The sequence below is a fragment of the Mustela nigripes genome, chromosome 14, assembly GCF_022355385.1.
Source record: "Mustela nigripes isolate SB6536 chromosome 14, MUSNIG.SB6536, whole genome shotgun sequence".
NCBI classification, from domain to species: domain Eukaryota; kingdom Metazoa; phylum Chordata; class Mammalia; order Carnivora; family Mustelidae; genus Mustela; species Mustela nigripes.
The window spans coordinates 20,550,428-20,573,995 of NC_081570.1; the positions used below are offsets into that span (position 1 = coordinate 20,550,428).

The 23,568-nt window shown below is 38.6% G+C and overlaps 1 protein-coding gene across 2 annotated transcripts in view; it reads right to left on the minus strand.

Annotated features, from left to right (window-relative positions):
- Positions 1-22,406, minus strand: part of EYA3 (EYA transcriptional coactivator and phosphatase 3) — a 109,201-nt gene extending 86,795 nt beyond the window's left edge. Inside the window, exon 1 of one of the 2 annotated variants that reach the window (XM_059376859.1) lies at positions 22,257-22,406. The gene's annotated coding sequence lies outside the window, so the exon portion shown is untranslated. The remainder of the gene's footprint in view (positions 1-22,256) is intronic. The other variant, XM_059376860.1, reaches the window with a different exon arrangement.
- Positions 22,407-23,568: the final 1,162 nt, after the last annotated feature.

Genomic DNA, 23,568 nt, shown 5'->3' on the forward strand with positions numbered 1-23,568 from the left:
TTCCCTTTATTTCACCATTCCTCATCCATCTCCCCTCTGGCAACCACCTGCTTGTTCTCTGCATTTAAGAGTCTGGGTTTTTTGGTCTTTTTTCTCTTTGTTCATTTGTTTTGCTTTTTAAATTCCACATATGAGTGAAATCATATGGTATCTGTATTTCTCTGACTGACTTACCTTAGTATTATACCCTCTAGGTCTGCCCATATTGGTGCAAATGGCAAGATCTTTTCTTTTCATGCCTGAGTAGTACTCCTGCATGTGTGTACACGTACCACACCTCTACCTTCTTTACTTATCTATGAACAGACACTTGGGTTGCTTCCAGGGGTTGGCTACTGTAAATAGCAATAAACATAGGGGTGAAAAAATATCTTTCTGAATAATTAGTGTTTCATTTTCTTTTGGATAACTACTCAGTAGTGGAATTACTGAATCACATGGTAATTCTATTTTTATTTTTTGAGGAACCTTCATACTGTTTTCTAGAGTGGCTGCACCAATCTTCACTCCCACAAAGTCTGCATGAGGGAGGGTTTCTTTTTCTCCACATCCTTGCCAACATTTGTTATTCAGTGTGTTCTTTGGAAAAACGTCTATTCAGGTCTTCTGCCCATTTTTAAATCAGGTGATTGTTTATTTAGTGTTGAATTTAAAGTTCTTTTTATAGTTTAGATATTAACCTCTTTTTTTTTTTTTTTTTAAGATTTTTATTTATTTATTTGACAGAGATCACAAGCAGGCAGAGAGGCAGGCAGAGACCAGGACCCAGTGTTCAGGACCTGAGCCAAAGGCAGAGGCTTTAACCTACTGAGCCACCCAGGTGCCCCAGATATTAACCTCTTATTTAAAGTATCATTTGCAAATATCCACTCCCATTCAGTAGGCTGTCTTTTTGTTTTGTTGATGATTTCTTTCTCTGTACCAAAGCCTTTCATTTTGGTGTAGTCAGTCCATATCTTACTTGTATTTTCTGCAGGATCTGATGATGCTAACTGCACCCTCTGTGCTAGATTCCTTTTAGGATACCTGAAAATTGCCTTCTTTACCCACAACATTAAGTACTTTTAGGCCTTACACACACATGTACATATGTGTGTGTGTATATCTATTTTTTTCTCCTAAGTAGTTCTGCTTCTCTCATGAACCCTAACATCTGCCAGACTGAAAAAACCCTGACATCTCCCAAAAAGATTACAACCATTAATATCCACTTCCCTGTGCCTTAACCAGTACCAAGTACCATCAATCTTTAAATTAAATGTCTGCCTAATTCAGCAGGTAAAACATGATCTCAAACTGCATGATTTATATCTCTAATTGTAAGTGAAAACAAGTTTTTAAAAAAAAAGATTTTATTTATTTATTTGACAGAGAGAATCACAAGTAGGCAGAGAGGCAGGCAGAGAGAGAGAGGGAAGCAGGCTCCCCTCTGAGCAGAGAGTCCGACGTGGGGCTCGATCCAAGAACCTGAGATCATGACCTGAGCTGAAAGCAGAGTCTTTTTTTTTTTTTTAAAGATTTTTTCTTTATTTATCTGACAGAGATCACAAGTAGGCAGAGAGGCAGGCAGAGAGAGAGGAGGAAGCAGGCTCCCTGCAGAGCAGAAAGCCCGATGTGGGGCTCGATCCCAGGACCCTGGGATCATGACCTGAGCCGAAGGCAGAGGCTTAACCCACCGAGCCACCCAGGCACCCCAAAAATAAGTTTTTTGAGACGTTTGACATTTTTCTAGTAAATCTGCCTATTCCTATCTTTTGCCCAATTTTTACGGAATTGTTGATCATTTTCTTAATATTTGGTATGAGGACACTGTAAATTTTGGAAATGAGTCTTTTCACTTATACATTTTCTTTCCCCTTGTCATTTATCTTTGTAAGTGAAGTAAGGTGATCTCCTTATTTACATATATGTTTAGAGAGGCTAATAATAGCATAGTGATTAAGAGAACAGATCGTGGGAGGCACCTGGGTGGCTCAGTCTGTTAAGCCTCTGCCTTCGGCTTACATCATGCATGATCCCAGGGTCCTATGGATCTGCTCCTCCACCTGCTTGTGTGTTCTCTCTCTTTTTCTTTCAAATAAATAAATAAAATCTTAAAAAAAAAAAAGAGAGAGAGAGAGAGAACAGATCATGGAATCAGTCTGCCTCGATTCAAATCCTACCTTCTGTCACTTAATTGCTGTTACTGTATGCATCAATCTCCTAAACTGTAAAATGGGGGGCAATAATATTATCTGTCTCACAAGGATGTTAGGAGGGTTAAATGTGTTAATATAAAGAGCTTATGATAATAACACTGATGCATAATAATTGTTAAGCATTAGGTGTTATTTGTTTCACCTATTAAATGCTTAGCCAGTTGCCCCAACACTTAGTAAATCTTGCCTTTTTCTCCAATTATCTGAAATGCCAATTTTATAATAAACTAAATTTCTGTATATAAACTGTTAAGTTTTGCTGATCTATTTGTACTTCCTCAGGTTTAACTTGCATTACTATAATTTCATAACACGTTGTAGAGGCTTCCCCCCCCCCCCAGTAATTTCATATGTTTTAGTACTTGGAAAGGCTAGTCTTCATTCTCTTTTCTCAGATTTTATGCTTTCCAAATGAGCTCCAGGGGCGCTGGGTGGCTGTTGGTTAAGCGTCTGCCTTCGGCTCTGCTTGGGTCGTGATCCTGGGGGTGTTGGGATTGAGCCCTACATTGAGTTCCCCGCTCGGCAGGGAGCCTGCTTCTCCCTCTCCTTTTGCCTGCAGCTCTGCCACTTGTGCACTCTCTCTCTCTCCATCAAATTTAAAAAAAAAAAAAAAAAAAAAAAAGTTAAAAACCAAATGAGCTCCAGGGCAATGTTGTCAAATTTTCAAAAACTGATATTTTAATTTAAATTGCATTAAATACTTAATTTAGAGGAAAATGTAAGTTTACAATATTAAGCTCTCCTACCTAAAGGCACAATATATATTTCCAGTTATTCTTTTTTAAAATATCTTAGTAGACCCTCTCTATTTATGTTCCTATTTTATCTGTTTGCTTTTTACATTTTTCATTATATTTTCCAAAAAAGTTATTTTGTATATATAGGAAAGCTACTGGTACTGGTACTTTTGTAAACTGCCATTTTACCAAAGTCTCCTTCTTTCTCATAATGAGAACAGTAAGATGGTTGATTGTTGAGTCTATTTGGTTGATGGTAACATGGTTGGTAAGATGGCTGATGTTGAATCTATTTTCCCCTGCTGCATAAAAATAGTTTCCTTCCTCTTTCCCAATATTAACCTCTTTATTTCATTTTCTTGCCTAATGATATTGGTTTATACACTTACAAAAACTTATTTATTTATTTGACAGAGAAAGAGCACAAGCAGGGGGAGAAGCAGGCTCCCTGTGGATCATGACCTGAACCAGAGGCAGAAACTTAACCAACTGAGCCATCGAGGCTTCCTTATACCTCTACTATAATATTAAGTCCTAAATGCTGGGTATCCTTTTCCTGTTTCTAACATCAATGAGAATACTTCTACCATACCACTACTCAGTATGATACTGATTTTGGTTTGAAATACATTTTTCCTTAATCATGTCAAATAGGAATTCATCAATTTTAATTAAATAAAGAACATTTATCAGGAACGGATATGAATTTAGTCAAATGCTTTTTTGGCATCCCAAACGATGGTTTTTCTATGGCTTTTCTCTCATCTATTAAAACATGTTAATAGATGTTCTAATATTAAGCCATATATGCGTTTATTTTAGAAATCAAATCCTTGGAAGGGGGACACTTGGATGGCTCAGTCAATCATGCATCTGCCTTCCGCTGAGGTCATGATCCCAGGGTCCTGGGATCGAGCCCCCCATCGGGCTCCCTGCTCAGTGGGGAGCCTGCTTCTCCCTCTCCTCCCGGCACATGGTCTCTCTCACAATGTCTGTCGCCATCTCTCTCTCAAATAAATAAACAAAATCTTAAAAAAAATTAAAAAAAAAAACCGAAAAGAAAACCGTTGGATTAGAGAATATTATTTTAACATACTGTTGAATTCTATTTTCTAGCACTGAATTTAAGATTTTTACATTGATACCTGTAAGATTCTTCCACAGTTTGTTATTTTGTGGTGTTCATGAAGCTCTAGAATCAACATTTCATTGGCTTCCTTAAAAGAACTATAAACTTTCGGGCGCCTGGGTGGCTCAGCGGGTTAAAGCCTCTGCTTTTGGCTCGGGTCATGATCCTGGGGTCCTGGGATCGAGCCCCACATCCGGCTCTGCTCAGCGGGGAGCCTGCTTCCCTCCCTCTCTCTCCCTGCCTCTCTGCCTACTTGTGATCGCTGTCTGTCAAATAAATCTAAACAACAAAAAAAAAAGAACTATAAACTTTCCTTCTCTATCCAAGCTCTGGAACAGAGTCATCTATTCCTTGGCTATTTGAGGTAACATATACCTACGAAAACATCAAGGTCCAACAGTTTTTATGGAGCGGTCCTTGGATAACTTTGATTCCCTTTATAATTTGTCTCCTGAATTTCTTTCTTCTGGGGTCAAATTTGGTAACATTTTCTAAAACATCTATTTCATGCAGACTGTCAAGGTTATTTGCACAAGGTTTTACACCATAATACATGTGTGTAGTTCTTTTTTTTTTTTTTTTAAGATCTTATTTATTTGACAGAGAAAGACGAGGCAAGAGAGGGAGCACAAGCAGTGGGAGGGGGAGAGGGAGAAGCAGGCTTCCCTCTGAGCAGGGAGCCAGATTTGAGGCTCGATCCCAGGACCCTGGGACCATGACCTGAGCCGAAGGCAGACACTTAATGATTGAGCCACCCAGGTGCCCTGCGTGTGTGTAGTTTTCTTGCATTCTCTTCGTTAGAATGACTTCTACCATAAAACCTTCCAAACCTCATCCAAATCAGTTTACTCTCAATGAAATTCCTATTATCAAAATCAGTAATCAGAACATTCTGGTTCATGAGAGCTGATGAAGCATACCCATTTATATCCTCTCTCTCTCCTGATATCCACCCCATTAAAATAACAGCAAAGTGGGGGGCGCCTGGGTGGCTCAGTGGGTGAATGCCTCTGCCTTCGGCTCCGGTCACGATCCCAGAATCAAGCCCCACATCAGGCTCTCTGCTTGGCGGGGAGCCTGCTTCCCCCTCTCTCTCTGCCTGCCTCTCTGCTTACTTGTGATCTCTGTCAAAATAAATGTAAAATAAAATAAAATAAAATAACAGCAAAGGAATGAAACAGATAAAATACACAACAATAAAATAAGAACAGTGGGGCGCCTGACTGGCTCAGCTGGAAGAATATGCGACTCTTAAACTCAAGGTCATGAGTTTGAGACCCACTTAATTTTTCTTAAGCAGACATTACTTAAATACATAAATGAAATTAAAATTTAAAATGAAATAAAGAAATAAAAACAGTGACTTCAAGGGGATTAATACTGGAGTCATTCATTTACTCACCATTTCAAGAAATATTTAAGGGACACCTGGCTGGCCTAGGCGGTGGGGCATGCGACTCTTTTTTTTTTTTTTAAGATCCTACTTATTCATTCGACAGAGAGAGATCACAAGCATGCAGAGCAGCAGGCAGAGAAAAGGGGAAGCAGGCTCCCCACTGAGCAGAGAGCCCAACTTGAGGCTCGATCCCAGGACCCTGAGACCATGACCCAAGCTGAAGGCAGAGGCTCAACCCTCTGAGCCACCCAGGCGCCCTGGGGCATGCGACTCTTGATCCTGGGATCATGCCCCATGAAGGCCACAGGGCTTACTTAAAAAAAAGGAAGAAAGAAAGAAAGAAATATTTTTATGTACTAGGCATTGTTCTAGGCACTGGCAATAAAAGCACTGTGCACAAAGAGTCCCTGATCTTAGTACAATTACGTTCTAATTGGAAGGAAGAGACAGATAAAAAGTAAATTATTATTCAAGCAGCAGTAAGGAATAGAAAATAGGACAAGGAAATAGAGAAACTAATTCTATAGAACCTGGATTTTTTGTTGTACGTGGCCACTGAGGTCTCTGCTGTTAGTTTAATGGTCAGCTAATGATTAGATAAATTTCCCTAGTCCCCTGGAACCAATAAATCTCCCAGTCCTTACTGATGGGCTTTCTATATATATTAGGGCACACCTTCAGCACTCAGCCAGTCAGTTCACAATTCTGGCTTAGCCTTAGTATCTGCAGGCACAGAGCTTCCAGATGAACCAGAACTGAGAATTTAGGGCGTTCTCAGGTCCTTCCTAAACATGCATACTGCTCAACATCTGTGCAACAGCATTCTAGATTCCCAGGAACGCATCAAAGCTTTACAGATCTCCTATGGACATCTATTCCCCAGCTTTTCCTTTTAAGCTTTTTTGGTTAGCCTGTTTGCCCCAACTGCTATTCACTACCACAGGCAGCTGAGATGTTCAATAATTGCCTCTAAATTTTTCTCAATGAACACCCTGGGGGCGGGAGAATTCTTCAAGTGTACAGATGAGGTCTTGTAAGGAACTACCAGACAGGTCAATAATAACAAGTAATGACAGGTCACATTCAATTGACAATTCTCTGAGAATGGGGCTTTGAAGAACCAATCTTGTTCCATCGCTTCCAGTTGGTTTCTAGGCTGCTAGTTTTCACCATGATTGGAGGTTACTAGTTTTCAAAGCTACTGTGGAACTGGAGAGGAGGATGGCTTTTGGTCAAGTTAAACTGCTACAAAGTTCACTGTTTTCCTAAAATGTGGCCATTTTTCTTGAATAAATGTTCCCAGTTTGCTCTAAACCTATGGTTAATTTTCAGAGTTCTGGAAGAGTTGGTTCTATGTCTGCCAGTGTTCTCATTGCTTTTATGAAGGAGAAAACTTTCAGAAGTTCTTACTGTCATTACTGTTGACTGCTTTTTAACTGAGAAATTCCTTTCACTCTTTTTTTTTTTCTTCTTTTTTTGAGAGAGAGAGAACATGCCTGAGTGGGATGGGGGTGAGGGCTGAGGAGAGAAATCTTAAACTGGCTCCACACCCAGCATGAAGTCCAGCACAGAGCTCAATCTCATGACCCGAGGGATTGTGACCTGAGCCGAAATCAAGAGTTGAACGCTTAACTGACTGAGCCCCTGGGCGCCCCTTAACTCAACCTTTATACTTATTATTTTGCTATATTTGCTATTTCTCTTTAAAATTTCAACATTTAAATTTATTTCATTATTTCTTCAAATTACTAAAAATGCTTGTCTTTAAAATCTCCTTCGGCTTATACTATTCACTATTGACTTTAGTGTCAGTTACATTTGATTCCTCTCTTTCATAGCATTAATTTTCCTCAAATGATTAAATCTAGATTGTTAGAGTTCACTGTTTTTAAAAGAGTTTATTTATTCATTTGAGAGAGAGCACAGAGGAAGAGTAAGGGGGAAGCAGACTCCCCACTAAGCTGGGAGCCTGACAGGGCCCTGAGCCAAAGGCAGACGCTTAACCAAATGAGCCACCCAGGTGCCCCTAGAGTTCATTTTTGTAGTTGGGAGTTTTACCTCAACATTTTTTTTTCTCAGAGTGGATGAGAATCTTTGTTCATCTGTTGCTTTAAGTAGGTTCTAGTTATACATATTCACTTCCACTGATTATGAAGAGGGGAGAAACACACAGTTAGGCCTGGTCTGCTGGTAACCTGCTTTCTAGATATGAATCCCTGTCTCTTCTGAACATCACAAATTATTAGGGATATTTCTGGCCTCTTATGCCAAGACTCACTTTCAGAGCAACTAGCAAAGCTTTATCCTGGGGAGAAACACTGGAGTTAACTACTCATTTTGCTTTTCGCTTCCTCTGCTCATGCTTCTTTCTCTAATCTCAAGATTCACTCATTCATTTATAAAATGGATGTCTATTATGTGCCCGGCATTAGTTTAGATATTGGAAATTCAGTGATAAACACGAAGGCCCCAGCCTCAAGGAACTTATATTCTAACAGAAAGATGAACAAATATGTAATTTCACAAAGTAGTTAAGTACCACAGGAAACAACACAAAGAATAGAGACTGACTACAAGGGAGCTATTTCAGATAGGGTGGTAGCTTCTCTCAGGTGGTAATATTTCAGCAGAGATCTGAATAATGAAAAGGAGAGTGTTATAAGAAGATGCAAAGGAAGAGGTTTCAGAAGGAAACAAGTAAAAAGAAACTGAAAGGAGGGGCACCTGGGTGGTTCAGTCAGTTAAGCATCTGCCTTAGGCTCTGGTCATGTTCCCAGCGTCCTGGGATTGAGTTCTACATCAGGCTCCTAGCTCAGCAGGGAGCCTGCTTCTCCCTCTGCCTGCCAGGGGTCCCCCTGCTTGTGCACTCGCACATGCGTTCTCTGACAAATAAATAAAATTTATAAAAAAAGAAGAAAAAAGAAACTGAAATGATAACATCTTGGCATGTTTGAGAAATAGCAAAAAGGCCATTGTCAGCAAGTGAATGAGTAGCTGGAAACAAAGACCAAGAAGCAGGCAAGGGCAAGATCACACACAGCCTTGTAACACATGATACGGAGTTTGGGAAGGCGATGGGTGTTTCAAACAAAGGAATGACATAATCTAATTAATATACACTAAACACCATGGGGAGAACAGACCATGGAAATACATGCCCTCAACAAGCAGACTGTTCAATGTGTCTGGAAAGCACTTTCCCAGCCTTTATCCAGGGGACAAACACCAAATGCTCAAAATCACTATACTCCAGGCACCCTTCATTTCTTCATAATTGTCTACGTGGAGTCTGATACATTTCTAAAACTTCTTTTTTTTTTTCAAAGATTTTATTTATGTTTTTGACAGAGATCACAAGTAGGCAGAGAGAAAGGCAGAGAGAGAGGGAAGAAGGCTCCCTGCTGAGCAGAGAGCCAGATGAGGGGCTCCATCCCAGGAGCCTGGGATCATGGCCTGAGCTGAATGAAGGGGCTTTAACCCACTAAGCCAGCTAGGCACCCCCAATTCTGAAACTCCTACATATACCTTCAGTTATGACTTCTTCTCCTAGTCTCTACTGATTCAATCTTATCGTTTCTTATCTTTTAGAAATTCACCAATCTCATCAACTGATGGTAAATTTTCTCGATATATTACCTTTCAAAAAACTTCTAACAAACCTAACATATTACTCAGAGTCCTTTGAGCTCAAGTGTCCTGCTGAAGTAGACACAAAAATCCAGCAGACCTATACTCAGCTGATCTACCTTCAGACTGTCTTTCAAGGCACCCTAAGAAAGCCTTTTAGTTCCACAATTCAGGCATCAGCACAACTCACATTTCTGGGGGGGTGGGGGGGAATTTTAACCAACTACACCTTCTGTGTAATTGTGTATCCACAGAACTGTCTGTGGATAGACAAAAGCCATCACCATGCTGGTGAACTCCTTCCATAAATAAACAGCCCAGCCAACTGACTGTGGTAAAGCTGGTGAATTCTTCTGGTTACTTTATTTGGGAGATATGACTGACCAACATGTTATGGTATTGTCAGCTGTAGGAATATTTATAGTAACTTTATAATAACAGAACACTATCAGAACTTACTGAGAATTTTTAAAAAATACATTTAGAGGGGTGCCTGGGTGGCTCAGTGGGTTAAAGCCTCTGCCTTCAGCTCAGGTGGTGATCCCAGGGTCCTGGGATCGAGCCCCACGTCCCCCACGTCAGGCTTTCTGCTCAGCAGGGAGCCTGCTTCCCCCTCTCTCTCTACCTGCCTCTCTGCATACTTGTGATCTTTGTCTGTCAAACAAAATCTTTAAAAAAAAATACATTTAGAGTGTACTAAATCCTTTTTTTTTTTTTTTGAGATTTTATTTATTTATTTGAGAGACAGAGAATGAGAGAGCAAGCACAAGAAGGCAATGGTCAGAGGGAGAATCAGACTCTCTGCTGAGCAGAGAGCCTGATGCGGGCAGGACTAGATTCCAGGACTCCAGATCATGAACTGAGCTGAAGATAGTTGCTTAACCAAATGAGCCACGTAGGGGCCCCTAGGCTGTACTAAATTCTTTTTTTTTTTTTTAAGATTTTATTTATTTATTTGACAGAGATCACAAGTAGGCAGAGAGGCAGGCAGAGAGAGAGGAAGGGAAACAGGCTCCCTGCTGAGCAGAGCCCAATGTGGGGCTCGATCCCTGGGATCGTGATCTGAGCCGAAGGTAGAGGCTTCAACCCACTGAGCCACCCAGGCACCCCTGTACTAAATTCTTAATAGGAAAAATACTTGATCAGGAATAGATTCTCTAAGAAAAACTGTTCTTAAAATTTCTAGTATTATTTCTTAGAAAATCATCCTTTGAAGTTGTTTATAAAACAATCTTTAATAAAAATTATGAAAACTTATCCCCACAAGCTTCTGATAAAATAAGGAGATCTGTTCTATAAGAAAAATTCCAAAGCACAGTAAAAAGTATAGAGAAGAAATGAGTTAATCTGAATTATATCTGTCAAAGTGAGTTTAACGATAATCCTACAGTTCTATGTTCCTTCCAGTTCTCCCTGTTTTTAGTAACTTGTCAGTCACAAGCTCAAGAATTTAATGTGTAGCAATCCAGACTCCACGGAACTCAAAACCTCCAAAATTTTATCTTTATCCTCCTTTAATCTGTGAAGTTAACATTTCTAAGAGAATCATAATTTTTTCTGTAGGTACTATGGCCTGATACATGGTTTATTCCAACATGAATATCCTACAAATGCGCTGTTTCCAGTTATACTGAAAAACTTGTACCCTACCTCTTCCTCATTCAAAAGTCAAAACTTTACATCACATTTTATAAAGCTACATATAACACATTTATACATCAGCTCTCCATTATTCATAGAAAATTTATCTTACACTATACTAACAAAACTAAGTCTTTTGAAATGCATGTCTTTAGCTGTTAGAACTATAAAATCTAGGTTCAGTTCTTTCATTATTGTTTTATTTCTCCAAACTTATTTACTCCTTTGAGAATTCATCACCCAAAAATTCAGTGCTGTCATTTCAGCAGAATGAGGAACACGGATTTTTTTCCATATTTTAAAAAATTTAATTCCAATGTAGTTAACGTACAGTGTCATATTAGTTTCACAATAATAGTGAAGTTTGAATACTTGTTCTTTTCTTTTACTCTTTTCAACATAATTTACCTCTGTAAGAGACAGGTTTGGCAAACCTGAAGCATTAGCTCTGGAGCCAGACTACTTAGGTTCAAATCCCAGCTCTAGACTGATGAAAGATGTGGGAGTTTAGTTATTTAACTTTCCTGTGCCTCAATTACTTCATCCATCCATCCATACTTCATCCATAAAATGGGAATAACAAGTGTCTTTGTCAAAAGATTTAAATGAGCTAATATTTGTGAAGCTCTCAGGATAGTGCCTAGCACCATTCAGTAAACATCATATAACTATTTGTTAAAGAAAAATAAAATAAATATTTTAGACACAAGATAAATTCAGGAAAGAAATCTGGTCTTGAGTGAAAGTCAATTCAGCAACTAGCTGTCTTTAGTTTTTCAAAGGGAAAAATATTAAAATTATTAAGGATAAGATCTAAGTAACAAGAGATTCCTATAAGAAATTAAATAAATTGGACCTGTAGCTTTGCCCTTTTCATTTGGCTTTGTGTCCAAATATCCTACAAGAGAGCTTTCCCTGTAAGTCCTTTGCAAGGGAAGCTGTTTTTAAGCTCCAGGACAATAAAACACTGAATGTCAATCACATCCTTTAGCAAATACACAGAACTCATCATGGTCACAAATACTTTCAGGAGATCCAACTGTGCATTGTGAGTTATTAATAGCTAACATTTATGGAATGTTTTTTATGCCTCAATGTCCTAAGTACTTTACGTGTATAACTCATTTAATCCACTCAGTAAGTCTTTGATAGGTACTAGTTATTATTATCACCATTTTACAGATGGGAAAACTAAAGTACAGAGAGGGACTTGCCCAGGGTTATTTACCTAGTAAGTCACCAACCTGGAATTCAAGCCCAGACAGCCTAGCCTCAAAGCCTTAGGTCTCAAACCACAGTTATGTGCCATTCAATACGGAACATCACAGGCAGCACTGATGACTTCAGAAAGCTGACCAAGCTAAAAATGCACGGGATGCCATGCCACACTCGCAAGTAGCCAGAATTCACAAGCCAGATAATAATACTGAGGCAAGTTTTCTTCTTTATCCTCTCGTTCTCATTCTCCCAGGCTTCTCAAGTGAATGAGTGAATAAAGTGAAATGCTTTATTATTTTTTTAAGATTTCTTTATTTATGTTGAGAGAGAGAGAGGGAGAGAAAGTGCATGAGCACAAGGGGCCGAGGGAAAGGGAGAGAGAATCCCCAGCAGACTCCTTACTGCGTGTGGAGCCCCACACAGGGCTCCATCTCATGATCACAACCTGAGCTGAAACCAAAAGTTGGATGCTTAACTGCCTGTGCTACCCAGGCGCCCCAAGTGGAAAAAAAAAGTGCTTTAAACAGTGCCTGGAACAGAAAGCGTTAGGAGGTGGTGGTGATAAACAGTAGGGTGTGCTGTTGACACTGCCTCACTCTAATGGCTACGATATGCTAGGAACTGCTGGGACCTCTACTATCTTTTCCCCTTTGCGATTACAGGAAAGGAGTCCCGACAATATATAAAACATACATACAGTCCACTCTTCAGCCACTTTCACCTGATCATCTACACACAGACGCAAACTTCTACACTCCTCTCTTCTCTTTTTTGGCTTACAAAGACTGGCCTGGAGCCAGAAGAAAGCAGAATAAAGCAGCTTTGTAAACTTTTGACTAGTTGCCAAGAGCAGGAGCAGTTGGTGAAAAGCAACTTCATCAACTTAAACTTTGACTATTATTTGGAATCTAGCAAAGGATTCCAATGATAGAAGTGCTGCATGTGACCAAGCGTTTTCAAGCTCCTGATTCCGTATTACTGTGGTTCTAAAACTAATGTGCCTAGACAAAGTAAAACACAGATGACAGCAATGACAATCAGGGCAATAGGGTCTCCCTCTCTCAACTGTTCTGCATAGTTACTTAGATCAAAAGCTTAAAAGAATCAAGATACATTTCAGAGAAAGAAAATAACAAACCCAAACATTTCAATTACAAAAAAGACGATATTGGAAAAAATCTAGCAGTCATTAGAATTTTCCAAACTGCATTTTCCAAACTTTCCAAACGCATTAATATATTATCTTACTAACTTAGTGGAGACCAAGAGTTTTGAATGAAATACAATAAAACAAAATAGAAAAAAAAATTACAATTCATTACAAGTAGTGTAAGGATAATACTGTTTCACAAAACTACTTCACTTTTTTTTTAAATTTTTTTATTTTTTATAAACATATATTTTTATCCCCAGGGGTACAGGTCTATGAATCACCAGGTTTACACACTTCACAGCACTCACCAAAGCACATACCCTCCCCAATGTCCTACTTCACTTTTAAACATTAATATGTACAAGTACTAGATAATGTACATATGTGTATACAGACTCAGTAACAATGAAAAACTGCATCTTATCGTGGGTCATGATTAAAAAAATTTGAAAGCCACTTTAACAGAATATAAAAAACTGGCCAGAGAAAAGGAGGAAAATATCCACTTCAAACTACACAGGAAATAACATTGAGTCTTGGTGGTTCTCTAAATTACAGTTTTTTCAAAGCAACCCTCTGAAAAAGAACAAAAAAGGAAAAGGAAACCGTCTGCGTAAGAATTAATAGTTTAACAGAGTTATTCCAAATAGACAACAATTTCACAGAATGTGAGGTATCGAAACTAAATAAATAAATACTAACAGGAGATACGCAGAAATGAGACAAAACAAAGACTTTCAGTTCATCTAGCTATTAAATGCCACGTGAATACTAGAGATGGCTTCTTTTCTTTGCAAAAGCTCTCTTTCTCACTCTCAAGAACTCTTATTCAGAGTTCATGGTCTTGTTATCTAATCATGGATTCTGAATCGACAACAAAGATTTGGTAAAAAGTAAAAGCAAATTTGAAAAATTCAGTGAATTAATAACACACTGATTTCCAGGGCACTTTTTTCCTAGGTCATGTATATACTATTTTTTATCCTACAGTGTTCTCTAAATTCTGAAATTTTCTAAAAACCAAATCATATACACATTATTTTGGATTATGTCATCAATAAAAAGAGAAACTATCATATCTAGTGGGAAAATATTAACATCATTGTGCTAAATTAAAATTCCCTCTTATTTTGAAAAAAGGAGGAACAACAGGTGAATCTGACCTAAATCTTTTTCAACTACTATGGAAACTAAAGAATAAAGTTCAATTCCACCTTAGAGCTAATCATTCTAATTTATTCCCATAGTAACAGTGCTGATAGCAATAAGCAATTTTCCTAAATCCAGTAATTGCTACATTATTAAATTTCAGGTGAAAGAAAAAAACTATTGAAATTTTAGAAGATAAACTGATTATCAAACCCACATACAAAAAAAGAGTTGTTTTTGAAATAAAAATTAAACATTTAAACCGAAGTAAAAAACATTCTAAATACAAATAAGTAAATCAGCACAACAAAGCTCAGACTTTTTAGCTCCATAACAGTATTTTCCCACCAAAATGAAAAAAATCAAGACTATGAAAAATGGTGTACTTATTTAATGTCTGAATAAATAAGTGGGAGTTAATATGTAAGAAATAAAATAAGCAGTATCCCTAAACAAGTGTCTCTTCTTACCAGAAAGAATACTGTAGTTTTTTCCTGTTAACCAGATCTCATGATTCTCAATTGTTTTTAAAATACTCAGAAGAATCACTTCGCATATCTCAGTCCTAGACTCTTACATTAAACTACCACCTGAACTGATGTAAAATCATCCCCTTCCCTAAGGACACACAAGAATTTTTATATTTGGGAAAAATAAAAGAACAAAAGAATAATATTAATATGATTAATAATGTTTTAAATTACTATTTGCATTTTTCAATTTACAAAGGAATTAATTTGCAAAAGTTCTCCTCTGTTCTAAGTAAAACTAAAAACACATAATTTTGCACAAATTTCCAAATTTGAAAATGAGATACATCTAAGTGAGAAATTTCAGTTTTAGTTTTGCTTCATATTTCAGAGTTGTTAAATTCATACTGGGGACACTAAGATTTCAGAGCTTGAGACTATTACATAAATTTGCTTAATATTTTGCAAATCAAAGAAAGGAAAAATATTAAGATCTAGAGGTAAGACATGTTAATAATATAGAATGTATTGTATTAAATGTATTACCTTTTCTCTTTAAAACTCAAAAGTAACCAACTTCCATAAGATAATTTTTTTTTTTTTAAGATTTTATTTATTTGACAGAGCACAAGCAGGGGGAATGGCAGAGGGAGAGGGAAAAGCAGACTCCCTGCTGAGCCAGGAACCCAATGTGGGGTCAATCCTAGGACCCTGGGATCATGACCCAAACCAAAGGTAGACTCTTAACTGACTGAGCCACCTAGGTGCCCCAACAAGATAATTTTTTTAAGAGGGAAAGATCTGGTCCTGTTTTCCTTTCTTAATACATGATTTTTGCCTTCTAAGAAACATAGGAAATACAGGGTTTGCAATATGCCTTAAGCCAGCATTGATAAAAAGACCACGTAAAACCCCTAAGGTAACCTTAACCTACAAAGGAAGAGATCACTAAACTAGTAGAACTCTGTCCAAAATGTCATGAACTCTGAACCCAGAGAGACTAAACTCAAATCCAGCTCTCTGGCTAATTAGCTTTGTTACTTTGGGCAAGTTATGTAACTTCTGCCCTGGCTTCCTCTATTGTAAAGTGGAGATAAGAACAGTACTTAACAGGGCTGTAAAGATTAAAGAGTTAATATATGTAAACCACTTGGAATAGTTCCTGACACATAGTAAGAGCTATGTAAAGCTACTTTAATGTTTACTGTTTTACCATTACATTTTTACAGTTCAGTTGTGAAGTTTCCCAAATGAAATTTATTTAATTGTACCTATAAAGAATAGGATTTTATATTAAACTGTGATGCAAATTAACACAAGAACCTTAAACTCAATTAATGATGAAAAGCCAAAGTATTTTCAAAACAGAAAAACATAAAATCTAGCTTAAAAAATCATCTACCGGGGTGCCTGGGTGGCTCAGTGGGTTAAGCCGCTGCCTTCAGCTCAGGTCATGATCTCAGGGTCCTGGGATCGAGCCCCGCATCGGGCTCTCTGCTCCGCAGGGAGCCTGCTTCCCTCTCTCTCTCTCTGCCTGCCTCTCTGCCTACTTGTGATCTCTGTCAACTAAATAAATAAATCTTTAAAAAAAAAAAATCATCTACCATTGTCACCAGTAAGAAGTAAGAAGTGACACTTTCTCAGGACTAAGGTTTATTTTAATTCTAATTGTTTTCTACCCCCTGCTGCTGCTGCTGCTGCTGCTGCTGCTTCTTTTTCTGGCTACCCCCTATAATATACATTATATTACATCTTATAGTTTAATCCAAATATGTACAAGGAAAACCAAATTTAGGATTTAAGTATATATGTCAGCCTTAATATTACCTAGTTCACATGAACAACCTATATATATATTATTAAAATGATACATAGTAGGCACCCAAAATAAATTTGCTAAAAGACATGTGTTAGAAAGATTACTGCTATTTTCTAAGGCAAATAAAAGCAAATCTAACTAGTGCAAATATTAACCAAGCTAATAAGTTAAAGTGTATCCAACACAATCTGTAGTAAGATCTTTAAGACATTAAGCACTGACTGACTGCCTAGTGGGGATCTGTTAACTTACAATAAGTCAACACTATCTTTTTAATTTTTCTTTTTTTTTAAATTTTCCACCCAAATGTTAGAGTTCCTTATTTTAGTTCTATGAAAAATGCCATTGGAATTTAGAAAGAAAGTGCACTGATCCTATAGATTGCTTCAGATGGTATGGACATTGTAATAATATTAGTTCTTCCAATACATGAGCATGGACTATCTATTTATTTGCATCACCTTCAATTTTTAAATTCTTAAGAGTTTTCTGTGCACATATCTTTCACTTCCTTGATTACATTTATTCCTAGACATTTTACTCTTTTTAAAAAAAAAAAAAAGATTTTATTTATTTATTTATTTATTTATTTGACAGAGATCACAAGTAGGCGGAGAGGCAAGCAGGGAGAGAGGGATGGGGGAAGTAGACTCACCACCAAGCAGAGAGCCAGACGCAGGGCTGATGTGGGACTTGATCCCAGGACCCCGGGATCATGATCCGAGCCAAGGGTAGAGGCTTCAACCCACTGAGCCACCCAGGCGCCCCCCATTTTACTTTTTTTGATGCCACTGTAAATGGGATTGTTTTTTCTCTCTCTCTCTCTTTTTTAAAAGATTTATTTATTTGACAGAGAGATACATCGAGAGAGGGAACACAAGCAGGGGGTAGTGGGAGAGAGAAGCAGGCTTCCCACCAAGCAGGGATCCTGATGCAGGGCTCAATCCCAGGACCCTGGGATCACCACCTGAGCTGAAGGCAGGCGCTTAACAAATGAGCCACCCAGGTGCCCCTGTTTTCTCTTTCTAATAGTTAATCATTATTGTGTAGAAATGCAGCAGATTTTTGTATACCGTTATTTTATTTTGCAAATTTACTTAATTCATTAATTCTAATAGTTGTCTATGGAAACTTTAAGTTTTCTACATGCAGAATTAGGTCACCTGCAAATAGTAACAGTTTAACTTATTCTTAGCAATTTGGATACATTTCTTTTTTCTTTTTCTGTCTAACTGCTGTGGCTAGGACTTCCAATACTATGTTGAATAAATACAGCGAGAGTGGGCATACTTGCGTTGTTCCTGATTTTAGAAAAAAAGGCTTTCACTATTTCACTGTTGACTGTGTTTGTGATGTGTTTGTCATATATGGTCTTTATTATGTTGAGGTATGTTCCCTCTATTCCTACTCTTATTAAGAGGTTTTTTTTTTTTGAAGATTTTATTTACTTATTTGACAGAGAGAGAGATCACAAGTAGGCAGAAAGAGAGGGAGAAAGAAGCAGGCTCCCCGCCGAACAGAAAGCCCGACGTGGGGCTCAATCCCAGGACCCTGAGATCACGACCCGAGCTGAAAGCAGAGACTTAACCCACTGAGCCACCCAGGCGCCCCCTGTTAAGAGTTTTTAATCTAATTTTATGATTTCAATGGGTGTTGAAAGGCTAGCACTATTTACACTTTTCATTTTCTAATTTAAAATACTAATACAGGGATGCCAGGCTGGCTTAGTTGGTAGAGTATATGATTCTTGATCTCGGGGTCGTAAGTTCCAGGCCCATGTGGGGTGTAGAGATTACTTTAAAAAAAAGAAAAAGAAAAAGAAAAACAATACTGCATTATTTAAAAGGAGAAAATAGTAAAAATAAATTTTATGAAGCCCATATTTCTAATAACTGTTTTTGAATATACTAGAAATAACAAAGAAAATACTCTCATTATTTTTACATTTAATAATTAGATACCCTAAAATTTAGGTTGATGGGACCAAATAAAAATATTGAGATGATGATGTGGTTGCCAATCCATTATTCACTATGTTCTCTGTCAATAAAACATATTCACAGCTTAAGCCATATATTCTATATAAGAAAATGCACCTGCATTTCTACGTTAATTAGCAGATGGAAATTCCACCTATTTTCAACTTTATTCCAAATTAACTCCTTGATGCAAATGAATGTATAAGAAAAATAAATTATTCCTAATATTCTTAAATATACTTTGAATTATTTCTATTATTAAACTAGTCTATGTTAACTATTTTGAACTATTCTTCCTCCATTTAAAATAATTTTCAGTTAAAATACCCTGCCACTATATGCAGAACACGAAGTCTTTTAGACAAACTATCAAAAAAGTTCTACCAGCCTTTTATCTGAAAGCAAAACAAAAAGAATGAAGTTATGAAGTGGCTCAGGCAGATCACAGAAACCATCACGCTGCAAGGTACAACTGGTAAGAACATGGAAGAGGGGTACTTTGTTTCTCAAATTTTTAAAGCTACATTTCCTTAAAATATATCCCAGGGTTCAAGAATAAAAATTAACCATGTAAGAAAAGCACAGTAGCAAGTAAAATGAAAAAAAGAAGAAGAAGAAGAACATTCAAAAATAAGTAAGCCAAATAAAAACAGAAAACCTTGTAGGCATAAGCTAATATGCAGAAATTTATTTTAAATTGAGCCCTCAGGCATACAAGCTAAGACTGCTAAACTAAAAGAGAAATTTTTATAGAAAACTGACAACGATTCCTCTCCTGAGCATTACAAACATACTCTAAGCTATCTTTAGTGATATTTTCGTTTATTTGGAAGTTAGATAAGACATGCAGGCTTTTCAGTAACTAGAAGGTCTGTTAGTATTGGGTAGGAAGACCAGGAGCGCAAACACAATTGCTCCAACAAGACCATAGGATGTTCATTCCATGTAAAGGCTTTTATGCAGCATTTATATCATAATAAGCTAAAGTGATTTTGGAAGAAAGAGAGAGACTCCCTAAAACTTCTCAACTTCTACGTCTGCACAACACAACTTTTTTCAAGTCCATCTTTGAAGGCAAAATAACTTCAGCCTTCAATTTTTTTTTTTTTTTTTTTAAAGAGAGAGATCACAAGTAGGCAGAGAAGTAGGCAGAGAGAGAGGGGGAAGCTGCTGTGCAGAGAGCTTGATGTGGGGCTCGATCCCAGGACCCTGAGATCATGACCTGAGCCGAAGGCAGAGGCTTAACCCACTGAGCCACCCAGGCGCCCCCGAGCCTTCAATTTTAAAATCTGTCATAAACTTCTTATCCTAAAACTCATTCCTGTGACACAAATGTATTGAAATGAACCATTAAGTACTATATTGTGCTCTCTGACCTACAACTTTAAGGGAACTAAAACCGACTTCTGAGTGCATGCACAAAACTTCTTTATTTGTAAAACCTGACCTTGGAAAAATCACCAATTCCTAAAATCTTGATTTCCTTATTTGTAAAATGAAGGAGTAAGTTTGAGCTCTATGGTTCCCTCCAGCTGTAAACTGAGAAATCCATCTAGGTTTAGACTTAGACATGCCCAAGAAATAAAAAGTTCAGAAATGAAAAAAAGGTCGAAAAAGGGCCTTGCATCAATCCAAATATAAGTCTATCTATGGAACTCCCCTGGCTAAAAAAAAAAAAGTCTACAAACCTGGAGGTGAGGAAACATAGAGAGCCAGCCCATACTCACTCTCACTGGGATTAGTTTTTAAGGATGCCAAATGATGAGGCCACGATGAACAGAAGCTAGAGTTTCCAGTATAGGTGCTGGGGAAGAGGTATGGGTAAGGAGCTTTCCAAAGGTCTTCCCTCAGCAGTTAGATAAGGCCTGAAAGCCAACCAGAAGGGTCCTTCTCTGTGGCTTGCAGGACGAATATGGCCACACTCCAAAGTCCTATGCTAAAAATAGCTGAAGGGAGCAGCTCAATTCTGGAATGAGTCAAGGTCTATGCTATGCTTGCATATGTATATGTATCATAAAATGAGAGAAATTTTTCTATAACTCACCAGTCAAAAATGAAGCAGACACTAAAAGCTATATTTATTCTGTTCACTTAAGTACTAAATTTCAGAGCACAATTTATATTCCAGAAGCTGCTTACAGAAAAACATTTGCAATCATATGCTGGACACCACTAAAAACATCAGAAAAAAAAATTAAAATTATCCAAACCTGTGTCTCAAAATACACCTCAGATCACAAAATTTGAGAAATGGGACACAAATCACTATGAAATCCAATCTCTTCATCTTAGAGGTGACTAAGAACCATCACAGAAATTTAAGAGAAACCTAAGTCTCAAATGAGAAAAAGATGGTTTTTAGACTAGTCAGTTAAGTGTCTCCTGGTTTGGCTCAGGTCTGATCTCAGTCATGAAATCCATTAAGCAGACTCCAATCTCAGCAGGGAGTCTGCCTGAGAGTCTCTCCTTCCCCCTGCCCTTCCTACTTCTGCCCCCCCACCAACTCAAATAAATAAATCTTTAAAAAAAAAAAAAAAGAGTAAAGTAAAAACAATAAAGAAAAGTGAAAGAGTAATAGTCGAAGAGATAATGTAGTATAATGTCTGGCTTATAAAGAAATGGGAAGAAAAATAGAAAACTTGTCAATATAGGAAAAACAAAGAAACAATTTATGAGACTTAAGGATAAAGATACATATGCACACTGAGTTCAAGCAAAGAAAATGTACTTTTGAAATTACTAACAGTGCATTCTTTAGCAGGAAACAAAATTTCAGTGATAATAAAATTTTTGCCAAATCTGGGGCTAAAAATCTCCCAAGAAACTCTGTCCTCTGTCATAGCAACTGTCCTGTAAGTAAAGCCTATGCAGAAAACAAAGGTGATCGTGCCAAGAATATCTGCACTTTTACCTCGGCCGCGCGCATCCATTCTCATGGGAGAGAGAACACAAAAATGACAGGACGTCCTCATGGCCTGTCAGTTAACAAGACCACACAAGCCCCATCTCTAGCAGTTTCGTGTGCCTGCCACCTGTTAGCCCGCTCCAGAGAGAGCCCCCCGAACTGTGCTCCAGCAAAGAACTGGGAAAGCCTTTGTTGTTCCCTAACTACGGAAGCTACCAGAGTTGACTCTAACACAACGCCTCAAGGCAAAACTTCCCCCAGGATGGATAAATCGGCCCAGATTGGGACTTTCGCTAAGCCCTCCTCTAGCTAAGAAAAGGCGGGAGAACCCCAGGCGAAGCACAAATGTCACCTACTAGTCCCAGGAAGATATAGGGGTCGAAGGTGATGAAAGTAGGGGGACGGGACCTAGGACCCCAGAAAGACAGGCTCAGTTTCGCAGTGGAGGAGGGGAAGCACAATGAGCAGGTGGGCCATCCTGCTTCGGCAAAGAACGGCGAGATACCAGGGAGGTGCTAGCAGGAGAGCCGGGCGAAAGCGAGAGGCAGTGGTAAGGGAAGCGCTGACGCAAAAGGCAAGAAACCCGGGCTTGTAACCGGTGGATGAAGATGGGGAGGCAGCCAGGCGAGAGGTGCGCGGGGATCGGCAAGGCTAAGGCGAGGTGAATGAGGCGAGGCCGGCGAAGGAAAGGGCTGAAGTAAGGGAAGCACTGCAGGGACAAGGGACAGGCAGAGCGAACGCCCACCCACAGGGACCAAGACAGAACTTTTGACCCGTCCCCCTACAGGCTGCATTCGACCGGCCGCATTCAGACCCTGTCTCGGCGGAGACTCACTCTAAGGCTGCAGAGGCCCCAAAGCAGGACATGGGTACTGGTCCAGACTCACAGCAGAACCAAGCGGATGGAGGAAACCGCGGCGTTAGCGTGACCCGGATGCGCATCCCTAGGAACCGGAAGTCAGAGGCCAGAGTCACCGCACAATCCACACCTCGTTCCACCAGCAGCCTCTGGGCGCATGTGTCAGGCCTCACGGGGCGGGGCGAGGGCGGATCTAGACCCCTCCCAACTCCACCCTCCCGAGAGCCCCGCCCCTGGTTACGGCTCGAGGGGAGCCTGGAATTGGGTAGTGCGGAGAGGTGGTGCTTGGTTGCCAGCGGGCAGTGGTGTTGTGGCGCAGCTGAAGCACAAGCAGCCCGGATAAAGAATATTTTAGCATTCATATTTTTAGACTTTTTTTTTTTAGACTCGTGTAAAGCCAAAGCGATCGTGAGAAGAAATGCCGATGTATGTGACAGATTTAGAAAAACTGTGGGAGGAAGAATGGGTGAGAAATTCTGGAAGACACTGGTAGGGAGGCGAGTCCAGGGTGGTGTTTCAATCCCCAATATTAGCTTATTTCTAAAATTGTATTACTGGTACAATGACTTCTATTTCGTGCCCATTATTTTATGTCAGAAACAGTATTAATGCTTCGCTAACTTTAAATTACTGCCCAAATATGGGCAAGGAGCCAGACTGAATTCAGGTATTGCAGGGGCTTGAGATTTATTCAATTTGAGGGCCCTGTTTAAAAAAAAAAAAATCCAAAATTACAAATACAATATGAGGTATAAAAATGAATCTTTGGGGTGAGAAAAGAAATCACAAATTAGAAATTTTAAAAACTTAACAAATACCACAAAATTCAGAAAAATTACCCACTATTTTGAAACTACTTGATACACCTCTAAAACACTTTTTTTTTCTTTTTAATTAGGCTCCAGTCCTGATGTAGAGCCCAGTGTGGGGCTTGAACTCTCCACATTGAAATCAAGACCTGAGCTAAGATCAGGAGTTGGATGCTCAACTGACTGAGCCTCTAAATTACTTTTTTTTCTAAGTTTTTGGCTGTGTATTCTTTGATCACCTCCTCCTATGACAACAATTTATTAAGTAATGTCATTTACTAGGATCCTTGACTCCTCTCTTGCACCCCCACATCAAATTCATCAGAGAGATCTTCAGAATCTGCCATCAAAATTTGTTCAGAATCTGACCAGTCACTGCCTCTCTTGGTAAAAGACACAATGTGTGACTGCTCTTTTTTTATACCCTACTTTTCCATGATCTATTAATCCTGCAGCAAGCTTCTGTTAAAACTTTAAGC